The sequence below is a fragment of the Entelurus aequoreus genome, linkage group LG25 (assembly GCF_033978785.1).
Source record: "Entelurus aequoreus isolate RoL-2023_Sb linkage group LG25, RoL_Eaeq_v1.1, whole genome shotgun sequence".
Taxonomy (NCBI): Eukaryota; Metazoa; Chordata; class Actinopteri; order Syngnathiformes; family Syngnathidae; genus Entelurus; species Entelurus aequoreus.
In genome coordinates, this window is record NC_084755.1 from 34,689,187 (window position 1) to 34,703,887 (window position 14,701).

General features: G+C 37.2%; 1 protein-coding gene across 2 annotated transcripts in view; it reads right to left on the bottom strand.

Annotated features, from left to right (window-relative positions):
- The window catches only part of abat (4-aminobutyrate aminotransferase), a 212,215-nt gene that overhangs the window by 166,378 nt on the left and 31,136 nt on the right, over positions 1-14,701 (bottom strand). The gene's annotated exons all lie outside the window — the stretch shown is intronic.

Sequence of the window (14,701 nt, forward strand, 5' to 3'; positions counted from 1 at the left end):
GCACATTCTAAAAATACTATTAAAATAAACAAAAAGATAACAAAAGTGAAATAAAAAAGCTTAAAGGTTAAATGTAATTTAGAAAAAGTTGCAATGTTGACTAATAAAACAAAGCAGTTTTTTTTCCCCTTTAAAGCTGTCATTGCTCAAAACATAATATTGAATCAAAATCAATGTTATTATGAATTATTGACCTATCCAAGGTTCCCATTACTTCACATCAAATATTCCACTAAGAAAAATATTTTTGGTGGAAGATTTAGCAAATATCGTAAATACATAACCCAAAAATGTATATTTTGTTGTTTTCTTACTGTACCGAAAATGAACCGAACGGTGACCTCTAAACCGAGGTACGTACCGAACCGAAATTTTTGTGTACCGTTACACCCCCTACCCCAAACACACGTCAAAAGTGGTAAAGGAATGGCTAAATCAGGTTAGAATGAAGGTTTTAGAATGGCCTTCCCAAAGTCCTGACTTAAACATGTGGGCAATGCTGAAGAAACAAGTCCATGTCAGAAAACCAACACATTTAGCTGATAACTGCACCAATTTTGTCAAGAGGAGTGGTCAAAAATTCAAGCAGAAGCTTGTGGATGGCTACCAAAAGCACCTTATTGCAGTGAAACTTGCCAAGGGACATGTAAGCAAATATGAAAGGCCTACTGAAAGCCACTACTAGCGACCACGCAGTCTGATAGTTTATATATCAATGATGAAATCTTCACATTGCAACACATGCCAATAAGGCTGAAACGACGCGTCGACGTAGTCGACGTCATCGGTTACGTAAATACGTCGACGCCGTTTTTGTGCGTCGACGCGTCGCATAATTACGTCACACTACCGTCATGGCGGAGCGCAAAGCAGACTGTGCGAGCGAGGGGAAAAACGCACGCCAAAAGTCGTCAAAAGTGTGGGAGTATTTCAATACACAGCCTAATAATGTTGTTGTATGCACAGTGTGTCGAGCGGAAATGGCCTATCATAGCAGCACAACGGCTATGAACGAACATTTGAAAAGAAAACCATCAACCATCAACTAGTCAATCGTCCGCGTTAGCATACGTTGTCATCATTACACAAATACATGAATGTGTCATTTGTATCTGCTAGGGGTGTAACGGTATGTGTTTTGTATTGAACCGTTTCGGTACGGGGCTTTCGGTTCGGTACGGGGGTGTACCGGACGAGTTTCTAAGCTAAAGCTAACTTTATCTGCTAAAGTCTTAACAAGTTGCTTTGCTTGTCTGCCTCTGTCTCAGCACGCAGCATTGTCCCACCCACACAACCATCTGATTGGTACACACGCAGCATTGTCCCACCCACACAACCATCTGATTGGTACACACGAAGCATTATCAGCCAATTAGCAGTGCGTATTCATAGCGCATGTAGTCAGCGCTTCAGCGTGGAGCAGATAGGTGTTTAGCAGGTGAGCATCAGGCAGCGGACTCTCCCCAAATGATAATAAACACCTCCCAGTCAACTACTAGTAACATCACTATGAGCCCGTTGACCTACTAGAAACTTAAACTGCAGCTCAGCTCACTCGCAGTCCTGGTTTGAGGTGAAGGCTAATTACCTCTCAGTTCCAGCCACATCGACCCCTTCTGAGCGCCTATTTTCAGCTGCTGGGAATATTGTAAACAAGAAAAGAAGCAAAGCATGTAGACATGCTAACCTTTCTTCATTACAACTGTTAGTCACTCACTGGAATGAGTAGAATTGGTTATTGTGTACTGTGTTGGACTGGATGTTTATTTTGCACATTTTAAAAGCAATACTTAATGTTTACAGTGCTCCAGAATATTTAGATTGGCACTTTTTTGTATTGGATGTTTATCTTTATTTTTGCACATTTTAGCAAATAAGCAATACTTTCACTTTTGTTGAAATGTTTACACTGTTGTTACAGAATATTTAGTTTTGCACTTTTTTGTATTGGACGTTTATCTTTATTTTTGCACATTTTAAAGCAAAATAAGCAATACTTTTACTTTTGAAATGCTTATACTATTGCAGAATATTAAGATTTGCACTGGATGTTTACTTTTATATTTGCACATTAAAAAGCAAATAAGCTACTTTTAATTTTGTTAAATGTTAAAAGTTTTAAATGTTTACATTGTTACAGAATATTTTGTCATGTTGTTGTCAATGTTGACTGAGTGGCCATACTTTTTTTTTTTGTAAATAAAAACCATGCCTTTTAAAAAAACTGGCCTACTTTTATTTTTTCATCTTCATTTTAAATAAAAAAATAAAAAAAAATCGGTAAAAGGAAAAATAATCTATAGATGAATCGAAAAAATAATCTATAGATTAACCGATTAATCGAAAAAAATAATCTATAGATTAATCGATAGAAAAATAATCATTAGCTGCAGCCTTACATGCCAATACGGCCGGGTTAACTTATAAAGTGCAATTTTAAATTTCCTTCTACACTTCCGGTTGGAAACGTCTATGTATGATGACGTATGCGCGTGACGTCCCGACGGCAACGGAAGTATTCGTACCCAATGTGTCACCATACAAACTGCTCTGTTTTCATCGAACAATTCCACAGTATTCTGGACATCTGTGTCGGTGAATCTTTTGCAATTTGTTTAATGGACAATGAAGACTGCAAAGAAGAAAGCTGTAGGTGGGATCGGTGTATTAGCGGCTGGCTGCAGCAACACAACCAGGAGGTTGTGTTGTGTTTGAGGTGGATAGCAGACGCGCTACCGTGAGTACGCAGCTTTGGTTTCCAAACATTTGATCGCTTGCCCGTACGTAACTTTGGGGAAATATATGTTTCTTGCCGACTCTGATGGCGGCCGGGGTGTTGTCGAAAGCTACAACGCCCGCCGCCGCTCCGTAGTTAGCTTCAATTGATAAGCTTCGCCAAGCTGGAAATTATTAACCGTGTATTTAAATGTTCATGGTTTAATAGTATTGTTGATCTTCTGTCTATCCTTCCAGTCAGGGTTTTTTAAAATGTTGTTTCTATCTGCATTTGAGCCCGATGCTATCACGTTAGCTCCGTAGCTAAAGTGCGTCAACGATGTATTGTCGTGGAGATAAAAGTCACTGTGAATGTCCATTTCGCGTTCTCGGCTCTCATTTTCAAGAGGATATAGTATCCGAGGTGGTTTAAAATACAAATCCGTGATCCACAATGTGGAATCCAATGAGCCAGCTTGTACCTAAGTTACGGTCACAGCGAAAAAAGATACACCCTGCACTGCCTCTCTAGTCCTTCACTCTAACGTTCCTCATCCACGAATCTTTCATCCTCGCTCAAATTAATGGGGTAATCGTCGCTTTCTCGGTCCGAATCTCTCTCGCTCCATTGTAAACAACGGGGAATTGTGAGGAATCCTAGCTCCTGGGACGTCACGCTACTTCCGGTACAGGCAAGGCTTTTTTTTTTTATCAGCGACCAAAAGTTGCGAACTTTATCGTCGATGTTCTCTACTAAATCCTTTCAGCAAAAATATGGCAATATCGCGAAATGATCAAGTATGACACATAGAATGGATCTGCTATCCCTGTTTAAATAAAAAATATTTAATTTCAGTAGGCCTTTAGCATTGCTGTACGTATACTTTTGACCCAGCAGATTACGGCAGTCCGATAGTATCGGACATCCCTACTGTGAATACTTATGTACATGTAAAAACCGAATCATACCAAAACCAAAGCAATTTGTCCGATAGGAAATTATGTAAATCCAGATCCACACACACACACACACACACACACACACACACACACACACACACACACACACACACACACACACACACACACACACACACACACACACACACACACACACACACACACACACACACACACACACACACACACACACACACACACACACACACACACACGTCTTGCCTACTTTGTGTGGACCCACGTTTGGTTAGTAGGTTGTGAGGGCCCCCCTTTCCACTATAGCTAGAATGATGAAAAAATATATATCTAGCCCTAGATGAGAGTAAAGAGTTGCAACTAGGGATGTCCGATAATGGCTTTTTGCCCATATCCGATATTCCGATATTGTCCAACTCTTTAATTACCGATACCGATATCAACCGATATATACAGTCGTGGAATTAACACATTATTATGCCTAATTTGGACAACCAGGTATGGTGAAGATAAGGTACTTTTTAAAAAAATTAATAAAATAAGATAAATAAATTAAAAACATTTTCTTGAATAATAAAGAAAGTAAAACAATATAAAAACAGTTACATAGAAACTAGTAATGAATGAAAATGAGTAAAATTAACTGTTAAAGGTTAGTACTATTAGTGGACCAGCAGCACGCACAATCATGTGTGCTTACGGACTGTATCCCTTGCAGACTGTATTGATATATATTGATATATAATGTAGGAACCAGAATATTAATAACAGAAAGAAACAACTCTTTCGTGTGAATGAGTGTAAATGGGGAAGGAGTTTTTTTTGGGTTGGTGCACGAGTAAGTGTATCTTGTGTTTTCTTATGTTGATTTAATAAAAAAAACAAACAAAGAAACAAAAAAAACAAACAAAAAAAAACAAAACGATACCGATAATAAAAAAAACGATACCAATAATTTCCGATATTACATTTTAAAACATTTATCGGACATCCCTAGTTGCAACCTCACTTCAGAATGCAAAACACACAAAGTAAAAAAAATATTTTACTTCTGTAGTTGTGAGGACCAGGCAAATGTCCTCACAAGTCAAAAAATCCTCACAGAAAGGGTGGTTTATCAAGTGTATGTCCACACAAGGACGGTGAGACAAGTGCACGCACGCACGCACGCACGCACGCACGCACGCACGCACGCACGCACGCACGCACGCACGCACGCACGCACGCACGCACGCACGCACGCACGCACGCACGCACGCACGCACGCACGCACGCACGCACGCACGCACGCACGCACGCACGCACGCACGCACGCACGCACGCACGCACGCACGCACGCACGCACGCACGCACGCACGCACGCACGCACGCACGCACGCACGCACGCACGCACGCACGCACGCACGCACGCACGCACGCACGCACGCACGCACGCACGCACGCACGCACGCACGCACGCACGCACGCACACACACACACACACACACACACACACACACACACACACACACACACACACACACACACACACACACACACACACACACACACACACACACACACCACCAGATGGCACAGCCCTGTGCGTATATGTTTTCCTAGTCTTCCCTCACTTCCCATGAATGAGTGGTTATTAAGCTACATTTTGTTATTACAGTTGATTGATAGTTTGCCCCCGGGGCCTCTTGGCCGTACCGCAATGTGAGGCTGAGTGCTCCCGTGTGCTCTCCTTCACTTAACAGTGCCAGCAGCCGAGTGCATCACGAGCTGCTGTCTTTCGTGAATCGGTAGCAGAATAAACGCCCTGCGCAGGCAAGAAAACTCTCACTCTTCTACTACAGGTATGCTGGTGAACGTGCAGCGACTGTAAATGTCCACACAGCTACAGCTTATACGTTTATTACCTGCAAAAAGCTATAATTAGAATATACTTCATCGGTAAATAATATGTTTGCAGCTTCCTCAATACATCTTTTATTATGCAAACCAAGATTTTCTTTATATGTGAAAGAAATTCTTCCAAACATGATCTTTTTACATTTTTCTGGCTGGCTGAAATATTGTGCAAATTCTTTTATAACATGTTCCGGTGGAGTTTGCAATTACAGAAAGTTTAGCAGGCTGAATATTATTTTATTAATAAATGGTAGGGATGTCCGATAATGGCTTTTTGCCGATATCCGATATTGTCCAACTCTTTAATTACCGATACCGATATCAACCGATACCGATATATGCAGTCGTGGAATTAACACATTATTATGCCTAATTTGGACAACCATGTATGGTGAAGATAAGGTACTTTTTAAAAAAAATAATAAAATAAGATAACTAAATTAAAAACATTTTCTTGAATAAAAAAGAAAGTAAAACAATATAAAAGCAGTTACATAGAAACTAGTAATTAATGAAAATGAGTAAAATTAACTGTTAAAGGTTAGTACTATTAGTGGACCAGCAGCACGCACAATCATGTGTGCTTACGGACTGTATCCCTTGCAGACTGTATTGATATATAATGTAGGAACCAGAATATTAATAACAGAAAGAAATGGGGGGAGGGAGGTTTTTTGGGTTGGTGCACTAATTGTAAGTGTATCTTGTGTTTTTTATGTTGATTTAATAAAAAAATTAAAAAAATTAAAAAACGATACAGATAATAAAAAAACCGATACCGATAATTTCCGATATTACATTTTAACGCATTTATCGGCCGATAATATCGGCAGGCCGATATTATCGGACATCCCTAATAGATGGAGAAGGTTAAAACTAGGGATGTCCGATAATATCAGGCTGCCGATATTATCGGCCAATAAATGCTTTAAAATGCAATATCTTTGCATTTTCGCCTTCGCATTTTCGCCATTCCGCCCCCTATAGGGGGCGGAATGGCGTAGTGGGTAGAGCGGCCTTGCCATAAACCTGAGGGTTTCCAAAAAATCGCTGCCGTTGTGTCCTTGGGCAGGACACTTCACCCTTGCCCCCGGTGCCGCTCACACCGGAGAATGAATGATGAATGAATGAGTTGTAAAAATGAATGATGGGTTCTCACTTCTCTGTGAAGCGCTTTGAGTGTCTAGAAAAGCGCTATATAAATCTAATCCATTATTATTATTATTATAATATCGGAAATTATCGGTATCGGTTTCAAAAAGTAAAATGTATGACTTTTTAAAACGCCGCTGCGTACACGGACGTAGGGAGAAGTACAGAGCGCCAATAAACCTTAAAGCAGGGGTGTCCAAACTTTTTCCACTGTGGGCCGCACACTGAAAAATCAAAGCAAGCGGGGGCCATTTTGATATTTTTTTATTTTAAAAACCAATACAATATATGTATAAAAAATATACATTTAGGCCTCCACTCAGGCTTGATACTGGGGACTCCAAAGGGTTTAGGTTAAAAAAAATGTCATTATTTAGTATTATTATTATTAGGGGTGGGGGAAAAAATCGAATCGCGATTCTGACGTTGTGCGATTCAGAATCGATTCTCATTTTTAAAAAATCTATTTTTAAAAAAAAATTAATTTATTTTTTATTTTTTTATTAATCAATCCAACAAAACAATACACAGCAATACCATAACAATGCAATCCCTCATTGACATTATCATTAGACATTAAAATAAAAAAGAACAATAGTGTCACAGTGGCTTACACTTGCATCGCATCTCATAAGCTTGACAACACACTGTGTCCAATATTTTCACAAAGATAAAATAAGTCATATTTTTGGTTCATTTAATAGTTCAAACAAATGTACATCATTGCAAACAGTTGATAAAACATTGTCCTTTACAATTATAAAAGCTTTTTACAAAAATCTACTACTCTGCTTGCATGTCAGCAGACTGGGGTAGATCCTGCTGAAATCTATGTATTCCATGAATAGAGAATCCTTTTGAATCTTGGCAAAAATTTTAGCCACACGATTATCAAATGTAATAGGAAAATGAATTCCTACTGACCAAACTGGCTTCATGGAAGGTCGACCATCATCAGACAATACAAGGAAATTGTTGAATGTTATTTACTATGCTAGAAGTCTCCCTTATCCCACAGCAGTATGTAGTGTTGATGCGGAGAAGGCATTCCACCGCATAAACTGCTCATTTATGTTTTGCACTTTACGTAAATTTGGATTTGGAGATAATTTTATACAATGGATTAAGATGCTTTATACAAGGCCCATGGCATCAGTCAAAACCAATAATCATATTTCAGAACCTTTTTTGTTAAAAAGAGGAGTAAAACAGGGATGTCCTGCATCTGGATTATTATTTAATTTGGTTATTGAACCCTTAGCTGCAAAAATAAGAAGTGAAAATAATATTCATGGTATAAATATTGGCTCTCAGTATAATAAGCTATCGATGTATTGTGACGACATAATTTTGTTACCTGTCACATGTTAACTCCTGTCTTCTTTATATCAATAATGTCATCACTGAATATGGCTGTTTATCAGGGTATTAAGTTCATTGGGACAAATGTGACATATTACCACTTAATAAACACTGCAAGAAATTACAAGTTCAGAACTCCAAAATTAAATTGTATTGCATTATTATGGTATTGTTGTGTATTGTTTTCAAAAAAAAAGAAAGAAAAAAAAATTGTTTTTGAATCGAGAATCGTTTTGAATTGAAAAAAAAAAAATCGGTTCTGAATCGAATCGTGACCCCTAGAATCGATTTTGAATCGAATCGTGGGACACCCAAAGATTCCCAGCCCTAATTATTATTATTATTCTTCAAAGTTTAAATATCTAGATCAACATTAGGTCTATCTGTCAATATAACATGTTTTTTTTTTTAGATTGAAGTTGTATGCCCTTTTTGTCAAAGAAAACCCAGTTTTTTATGGAAAAAAACACAAAATATGAAATATTTTCCCCCAATAAAATTTTAAAGTGGAACATTTCAGATTATATAATAATTGGAGCTCACAACATAACTCATAACAACATTGATTTTAATTTATTATTATTTTTTGAGCAATGACACTTGAAAAAAAAAAAGTCCCACTAAAATTATTGGGGATCCAAAAGGGTCCTGCTCAGTAAAGTGTTAAAAAATAAATCTTAATTTTTTTTTATACCAGGGACTCCAAAGGGTTTAGGTTAAAAAAATGTCATTATTTAGTATTATTATGATTATTATTATTATTATTATTATTATTCTTCAAAGTTCAAATATCTAGATCAACATTAGGTATATCTGTCAATAAAACATGTTTTTTTTTTTAGATTTAAGTTGTATGCCCTTTTTGTCAAAGAAAACCCATTTTTTTATGGAAAAAACACAAAATATGAAATATTTTCCCCCAATAAAATTTTAAAGTGGAACATTTCAGATTATATAATAATTGGAGCTCACAACATAACTCATAACAACATTGATTTTAATTTAGTATTATTTTTTGAGCAATGACACTTGAAAAAAAAAAAAGTCCCACTAAAATTATTGGGGATCCAAAAGGGTCCTGCTCACTAAAGTGTTAACAATTAAATCGTAATTTAAAAAAAAACTGTTAACACAATAGTGTCGAGATCAACTTCAGATCTATCCGTCAATTATATACTTGTATTGTTGTTTATTATGTTCCTTGTTTGGTCATTTTAGGCCCTTCTTTAAAAGAAAAGAAAACATAGTTTTTTATATGGCAAACACAAAATATGCAACATTTTCCCCAAAAAATATCTCAAAGTGGAATATTTAATGTGACCTAATTGGAGCTTTGAATGGGTCAATAATTCATAATAACATTGTTTTTGATTCATTATTATGTTTTAAAGAAAGAAACAGCCTGCATGACAGCTTAATGTTATTAGAGTCAACATTGCAACATCTTATTGTCACCTGTTTACTCTTTTATACTACTTTTTATGTTTTTTATTTTTTTTAATCGTATTTTTAGAATGTGCCGTGGGGCCGTTAAAGAATTACCTGCGGGCCGCAAATGGCCCCCGGGCCGCACTTTGGACATCCCTGCCTTAAAGGCACTGCCTTTGCGTGCCGACCCAGTCACATAATATCTACAGCTTTTGACACACTCACAAGTGAATGCAAGGCATACTTGGTCAACAGCCATACAGGTCACACTGAGGGTGGCCGTATAAACAACTTTAACACTGTTACACATATGCGCCACACTGTGAACCCACACCAAACAAGAATGACAAATACATTTCGGGAGAACATCCGCACCGTAACACCACATAAACACAACAGGACAAATACCCAGAACCCCTTGCAGCACTAACTCTTCCGGGACGCTACAATACACACACCCCCGCTACCACCTACTCCCCCCACTTCAACCTCCTAATGCTTGTCTTAAATTCCAAGCTGCTGTTTTGAGGCATGTTAAAAAAAATAATGCACTTTGTGACTTCAATAATAAATATGGCAGTGCCATGTTGGCATTTGTTTCCATAACTTGAGTTGATTTATTTTGTAAAACCTTGTTACATTGTTTAATGCATCCAGCAGGGCATCACAACAAAATTAGGCATAATAATGTGTTAATTCCACAACTGTATATATCGGTATCGGTTGATATCGGTATCAGTAATTCAGAGTTGGACAATATCGGAATATTGGATATCGGCAAAAAAGCCATTATCGCACATCTCTAGTTAAAACATTGCCATGCAGTAGAGATGTCCGATAAAATCGGCAGGCCGATATTATCGGCCGATAAATGCGTTAAAATGTAATATCGGAAATTATCGGTATCGGTTTTTTTTATTATCTGTATCGTGTTTTTTTTTTTGTTTTTTTTTTAAATCAACATAAAAACACAAGATACACTTACAATTAGTGCAATTAATTAATTCACACAAAAGGGTTGTTTCTTTCTGTTATTAATATTCTGGTTCCTACATTATATATCAATATATATCAATACAGTCTGCAAGGGATACAGTCCGTAAGCACACATGATTGTGCGTGCTGCTGGTCCACTAATAGTACTAACCTTTAACAGTTAATTTGACTCATTTTCATTCATTACTAGTTTCTATGTAACTGTTTTTATATTGTTTTACTTTCTTTTTTATTCAAGAAAATGTTTTTAATTTATCTTATTTCATTATTTTTTTTAAAAAAGTACCTTATCTTCACCATACCTGGTTGTCCAAATTAGGCATAATAATGTGTTAATTCAAAGCATGACCGTAACAATCCACAATTTGTGTTAATAATGCATGAAACTGGTACAAAAAATTGTTGTAGCTCCTCCTTCTGAATGCTAGTGCCCCTAAAGCAGGAGTACAAATTCTGTGTTAAAACAAAACACAAAATCTGGCGAGACAAGTTTTTTTTGTTTTGTTTTTATTTTAAGTGTATAGCATGTAGGTTCATTAACTACATTTGCTGGATTGGAATCACAGCTGATACAATTCCAAATCATAATGAGAATCTTGTTTATACAGAGGATTAATACAAAGTTGTTACGACTACTGGAAAGCGCTCAAAAATCAATAGGGTTCTTACTCTAACAAAGCCCCTGAAAGTATTGTGGAAAGAACATAAAGGCCTACTGAAATGAATGTTTTTATTTAAACGGGGATAGCAGATCCATTCTATGTGTCATACTTGATCATTTCGCGATATTGCCATATTTTTGCTGAAAGGATTTAGTAGAGAACATCGACGATAAAGTTCGCAACTTTTGGTCGCCGATAAAAAAAGCCTTGCCTGTATCGGAAGTAGCGTGACGTCACAGGTTGAAGAGCTCCTCACATCGGCACATTGTTTACAATCATGGCCACCAGCAGCGAGAGCGATTCGGACCGAGAAAGCGACGATTACCCCATTAATTTGAGCGAGGTTGAAAGATTCGTGGATGAGGAATGTGAGAGTGAAGGACTAGCGTGCAGTGCAGGACGTATCTTTCTTCGCTCTGACCGTAACTTAGGTACAAGCTGGCTCATTGGATTCCACACTTTCTCCTTTTTCTATTGTGGATCACGGATTTGTATTTTAAACCACCTCGGATACTATATCCTCTTGAAAATGAGAGTCGAGAACGCGAAATGGACATTCACAGTGACTTTTGTCTCCACGACAATACATCTACATCGGCGAAACACTTTAGCTACTGAGCTAACGTGATAGCATCGGGCGTAACTGCAGATAGAAACAAAATAAATAAACCCCTGACTGGAAGGATAGACAGAAAATCAACAATACTATTAAACCATGGACATGTAACTACACGGTTAATGCTTTCCAGCCTGGCGAAGCTTAACAATGCTGTTGCTAACGACGCCATTGAAGCTAACTTAGCTACGGGACCTCACAGAGCTATGCTAAAAACATTAGCTCTCCACCTACGCCAGCCAGCCCTCATCTGCTCATCAACACCCGTGCTCACCTGCGTTGCAGCGATCGACGGAGCGACAAAGGACTTCACCCGATCACAGATGCGGTTGGCGGCTAGCGTTGGCTAGCGCGTCTGCTATCCAGTTGCTACAGCCAGCCGCTAATACACCGATCCCACCTACAACTTTCTTCTTTGCAGTCTTCATTGTTCATTAAACAAATTGCAAAAGATTCACCAACACAGATGTCCAGAATACTGTGGAATTATGAAATGAAAACAGAGCTTTTTTGTATTGGATTCAATGGGTCCGAATACTTCCGTATCAACCGTTAACGTCACGCGCATACGTCATCATATCTAGACGTTTTCAACCGGAAGTTTCGCGGGAAATTTAAAATGTCACTTTATAAATTAACCCGGCCGTATTGGCATGTGTTGCAATGTTAAGATTTCATCATTGATATATAAACTATCAGACTGCGTGGTCGGTAGTAGTGGCTTTCAGTAGGCCTTTAAGAATGTTAATCTAAGGATATTATTCATGAAATATTGTCACTAGATTTCATAAATGCTAATAAAAAGCCCCTGAATGTATTGTGGAAAGAACATAAGGAACATGTACCAACTTCTCTCTTGGATATTGAACAGTAATATTGCAAGTCCATAACAGTAACGTGCAGACTAGGGATGTCCGATAATGGCTTTTTGCCGATATCCGATATTGTCCAACTCTTTAATTACCGATACCGATATCAACCGATACCGATATCAACCGATATATACAGTCGTGGAATTAACACATTATTATGTCTAATTTGGACAACCAGGTATGGTGAAGATAAGGTACTTTTAAAAAAAAAATTATAAAATAAAATAAGATAAATAAATTAAAACCATTTTCTTGAATAAAAAAGAAAGTAAAACAATATAAAAACAGTTACATAGAAACTAGTAATTCATGAAAATGAGTAACATTAACTGTTAAAGGTTAGTACTATTAGTAGGGATGATACTCGAAACCGGTTTTCCCGGTTGTTTGATAAGAAAAGAACCGAGTCCTGGGACTTGAATCCCTTTTTGAGAACCGGTACCCGTTATCGAGACCACTATAGTAAAGGAAAAGAGTTGATTCTTTATTCGAATCCCGTCCCAACCAGAAATGCTCCGTGGGACATCACAATAAATGACGTCACGTAGCTCAGTCATTAGGCGCAGATAGCGAAAGCAGGAAAACAATGGACGGGAAAAAGCGCTCCAAGGTGTAATAAAGTTCAAAACAAAAGCTATCATCCATCGAATAACTTTACTGAGAGATTTTAGCAGGGTAAAACACATGACCAACACTTTTACGACCAACCGGAAACATAGCAACCAGGCTAGCAACGCACCTCCTTTACGGCAGCTGTCACAACGTTCTTAAAACAACCGCAGCACATACATATATATACAACATATCTCCCTTTTTTAACTTTTGTTTTTCTTTCCTTGTAAACAAAACAAAATCACACTGTAGATGTGTTGTTTGTCTAATTATAAATAATGCAGACGAGGCGTGTTGGCTGAGTTCTTGACGTTTACTTTCACAGCGTGGCAACATGCAACACTTTTCGGGGCTACCGCGCATGCTCGTCACTCCCGTTGCATGATGGGTAGTGTAGTTTTTATATTCTCTCGCTCATAACATTTTTCCCCCTATAAAGAAATAATGTTAACTCAATAAAGTGTATTTCTTTTTTTAGCTTTAACTTTTCATTTTTTAGCACTGTAACCACATTTGCAAAGAACTTTTCTCTTCATAGAATTTTCTTTCAATAAAGAAATAAAGTGCAAAAATGTCAAAGCATCATAACAAACAGTTATGTCAAATAGCAGCAGAAGTGCACTTTTTGGAGAGCTGTATTATTTGCAGTTTTGTGCCCAAGGGACTGATTTTATTTAACACTATATTATTATTTATACACCTATAGTGATCACAGAGACAGCTTGTTTTTGTGTTACTGTATATATTTGTTTCTCTGAAAAATCCCACTTAATATACTTTGGGTAACAACAGTCAATATTTCTTTATTTTATTTTATTTTATTTTTTTAGGTGGGTAACAGTCAATATTTATTTATTTATTAGATTTTATTTTTTTATTATATAATAAAAGTGAACTTTTGTTAAACCAAATATTGTGTATCTTTTTCCATATACAACAACCTATCTGGACTCGATAAGAGAATCGATAAGGAATCGGTTTGATAAGAGGATTCGATAATAGGCTCCAACTCGATAATTCCTTATCAAACATCATCCCTAACTATTAGTGGACCAGCAGCACGCACAATCATGTGTGCTTACGGACTGTATCCCTTGCAGACTGTATTGATATATATTGATATATAATGTAGGAACCAGAATATTAATAACAGAAAGAAACAACCCTTTTGTGTGAATGAGGAGGGAGTTTTTTTGGGTTGGTGCATTAATTGTAAGTGTATCTTGTGTTTTTTATGTTGAGTTAATTAAAAAAAAAAATAAATAAATAAAAAATAAAAAAAACTGATACCGATAATAAAAAAAACGATACCGATAATTTCCGATATTACATTTTAACGCATTTATCGGCCGATAAATGCGTTAAAAATATTATCGGACATCCCTAGTGCAGACTGTACAAATATTATATATCTTATGATCAAAACTCAAAATCAACCCCTGACTGATATGCAA